This window comes from Salvelinus namaycush, chromosome 20 (genome assembly GCF_016432855.1).
Source record: "Salvelinus namaycush isolate Seneca chromosome 20, SaNama_1.0, whole genome shotgun sequence".
Lineage (NCBI taxonomy): Eukaryota > Metazoa > Chordata > Actinopteri > Salmoniformes > Salmonidae > Salvelinus > Salvelinus namaycush.
In genome coordinates, this window is record NC_052326.1 from 3,539,361 (window position 1) to 3,543,526 (window position 4,166).

Here is a 4,166-nt window from a genome sequence, read left to right on the forward strand (position 1 = left end):
TAAATGGAAGGCGCTGTGAATTTTGGGCCTGCTCTGAAATATGTTATAGTTGGCATCTAAAGGAGTTGGAAAAAGTGAGTTTGGAGTCAGATGGTATCAGTTTGGTGTCTGAAAATATCTATTTGACTGATGGACACTGACTTGCTCGTTGACTTTTGTACATTTGCAATATGTTTCAACGGGGAGGTACCATGAGGAAAAAGCGACATGATGAAATTTCACGAAACGAGCGATGGAGAGGAACCACTATCACTGCCCGGCCATCCTGAGGTCATCAGACCGTTGACTTTTGCATTTCTAAAGTATTTAAGAGAATGTACGTTACATTTGCAATATGATTCAACATCACATCATATTGCAAATGCACGTTAGATTTGCAATATGATGTGATGTTGAATCATATTGCAAATGTAACGTGCATTCTTTAAATACTTTAGAAATACAAAAGTCAACGTCCTGATGACCTCAGGATGGCCGGGCAGTGATAGTGGTTCCTCTCCAACGCTCGTTGCGTGAAATTTCATCATGTCGCTTTTTCCTCATGGTACCTCCCCGTTGAAACATATTGCAAATGTACAAAAGTCGACTAGCAAGTCAACTAGCAAGTGTCAACAAAAGTCAACTAGCAAGTGTCCATCAGTCAATTGGATATTTTCAGACACCAAACTGATACCATCTGACTCCAAACTCACTTTTTACAACTCCTTTAGAAGCCAACTATCACATATTTCAGAGCAGGCCCAAAATTCACAGCGCCTTCCATGAATGCACCAAAATAGCATTCTGAAATCACCACTAAAATGACATCGCCATATTCTCCAGGCCATGCCGAGTTCAACGGGATGCCCCGCTTGACCGTAGCTCGCTCGGTCTGAGCGCAGCGACCGTTACAAGAGAACGGACACGAATGACCTTTTGACCTCAATGTCAATTTCATTTGCTTTTGGGAGACAGAGAGAGAACCGTTAAGGTTAGAAGCACAATTTCACCTCAGGAACAATCCTAAGGTCCTCCCGATCTGTGCAAGCCTAACCTTGACCTTGTGGCATTAACCCTTCACAGTTAAAAGAAGGCGTTTACATCAAACATTTTACAATGACATTTCGCCCCATAGGAATACATTGACTGCTCCTCTAAATTCAACCTGAAGCCTATGTGGGTTATGAATGTCTTATGAACCTGTCTTTGATAACAATCCATCAGGCTACTATGAGGTCTACCTGTGTTGATTTTAAGCTACCTGGAGCAACCGGAAGTGGTTAAAATCACCCTAAAAAGTGTCCAGATATACATGACTTGCAATTTTGAAAATCACTGCATTCAACCCTATGTAGATCAGTCAATTCTTAACGTATAGACTTAAAACTCAGGATTCTGTAACAGCATACCCCAGTCAAGATATGTGTTTACCTATAGCTTCCTGTGCCAACCGGAAGTGCCTTAAAATGGTGTCATGGTGCTGTTTCGAAGGGTTAAAAAGGTCAGAACTTTTCAAAACTTCATTTGTGTGATTAGACAAGCCTCATGAACTGTAAATCAGTCATTTCTCTAAGCAGATGTCAAAGGAAAGCTCTCTCTCACACAAAAACACACACACAAAGCAATGATGGAGTGAAAAAGTACGGTGCTTAAAGACACACAAAGCCGGCAATGGCATTCCCATTATCCCTAGGCCGTGCCGAGTTCAACGAGATGCCCCGTTTGACCGTAGCTCACTCGGTCTGAGCGCAGCGACCGTTACAAGAGAACGGACACGAATGACCTTTTGACCTCAATGTCAATTTCATTTGCTTTTGGGAGACAGAGAGAGAACCGTTAAGGTTAGAAACACAATTTCACCTCAGGAATGTTCTTAAGGTCCTCCCGATCTGTGCAAGCCTATCCTTGAGCTTGTGGCATTAACCCTTCACAGTTAAAAGAAGGTGTTTACATCAAACAGTTTACAATGACATTTCGCCCCATAGGAATACATTGACTGCTCCCCTAAATTCAACCTGAAGCCTATGTGGGTTATGAATGTCTTATGAACCTGTCTTTGATGACAGTCCATTAGGCCACCATGAGGTCTACCTGTGTCGATTCTAAGCTTCCTGGAGCAACCGGAAGTGGTTAAAATCACCCTAAAAGTGTTTGCAATAAGCACCCTGCAATTTGAGAGAAATAGTGCATTCAGCCCTATGTAAATCAGTCAATTTTTTACATATAGACTTAAAACTCAGGATTCTGTAACAGCATACTCCAGTGAGTATATGTCTTTACTTTCAGCTTCCTGTGCCAACCGGAAGTGCCATAATTGGTGTCAAATGGGCTGTTTTGAAGGGTTAAAAATGTCAAATCTTTCCAAAACTTCATAATTGTGATTAGGCAACCCTCCTGAACTGTAAATCAGTCATTAGTCCCATCGGATTTCAAAGAAAAATTTACACACCCAAACAGAAATGATGGAGGGACACACTGAGGGGCTAAGAGGCAGACAGTGCCTGTAGTAGTTACTTTTGTTCCAACTTTTAAAGAACCGTCAGACTTAGAGTTCTGAAACTTTACAAACCTGTTCTAGACCTCAGGTCGATTGTGCACGGTGAGTTATGTGGCTCTAGAAGGTTCTCAGACCGATAAACAGCCTCGTGTATTTGCTATGTTTTCAATTCATTTTCAGCTCAACGAAACGGACGACATTTAGAAAAGTCCCAGAGTCTCAAGACTAGGTGCATTGAAACCGGCTCGGCCCATAGAGATGGACCTCAACGATTCTGTCCGATTGCTCATTCAAGCACCCCGTAGCAAGGCATGGAAAAAAGTGGATTTTCAGCACCAATTAGGGTTTTGCTCGGGCACCGAATGACCTATCGAGCCGAAACTTGGGATTCCAGGTCGCCTCACATAGGGCTAAACATAAGGTGAATATTGGACCCGCAGCTAGAACATAACTACGTATTATTTGTTTTATTATGGTTTAAATAGAAGGCGCTGTGAATTTTGGGCCTGCTCTGAAATATGTGATAGTTGGCTTCTAAAGGAGTTGGTAAAAGTGAGTTTGGTGTCAGATGGTATCAGTTTGGTGTCTGAATATATCTAATTGACTGATGGACACCGACTTGCTACTTGACTTTTGTACATTTGCAATATGTTTCAACGGGGGGGTACCATCACAAAAAGCGACATGATGAAATTTAACACAACGAGCGATGGAGAGGAACCACTATCACTGCCCGGCCATCCTGAGGTCATCAGGACGTTGACTTTTGCATTTCTAAAGTATTTAAGAGAATGTACGTTACATTTGCAATATGATTCAACATCACATCATATTGCAAATGCACGTTAGATTTGCAATATGATTCAACACATCATATTGCAAATGTAACAGTGTGTGTTATGTTTGCAATATGATCCAACACATCATATTGCAAACGTAACAGTGTGTGTTATGTTTGCAATATGATTCAACACATCATATTGCAAATGTAACAGTGTGTGTTTGCAATATGATTCAACAGTGTGTTATGTTTGCAATATGATGTGATGTTTTTCACTGTTGAATCATATGCAAATGTAACGTGCATTCTTTAAATAAACCCTATGTGGGTTATGAATGTCTTATGAACCTGTCTTCAATGACAATCCATCAAGCCACTATGAGGTCTACCTGTGTTGATTCTAAGCTTCCTGGAGCAACCGGAAGTGATAAAATCACCCTAAAAGTGTTTTGCCATACCCAACCAGCAGTTTGTGATATATAGTGCATTCAACCCTGTGTAAATCAGTCAGTTCTTAACGTATAGACTTAAAACTCAGGATTCTGTAAAAGCATACCCCGATCAGGATAGGTATTTACTTATAGCTTCCTGTGCCAACCGGAAGTGCCTTAAAATGGGGTCATAGGTGCTGTTTCAAAGGGTTAAAAAAGTCAGATCTTTCCAAAACTTTAAGTGTGTGATTAGGCAACCTTCATGAACTGTAAATCAGTCATTTCTCTAAACAGATGTCAAAGAAAAGCTCACACACACACACACAAGTCCAAACTGTTCGGGCACCTGGTATTTTTTTGGGGTTACCAGGTGCCATGTTTCAAGATGGTTGAAATTGCGTTTAGGGAGCATCCAGACCTCCATACCCGCTCTGGGAGCACTATTCTACGGCCAAAAATCAATGGGGGCTGGCCTGAG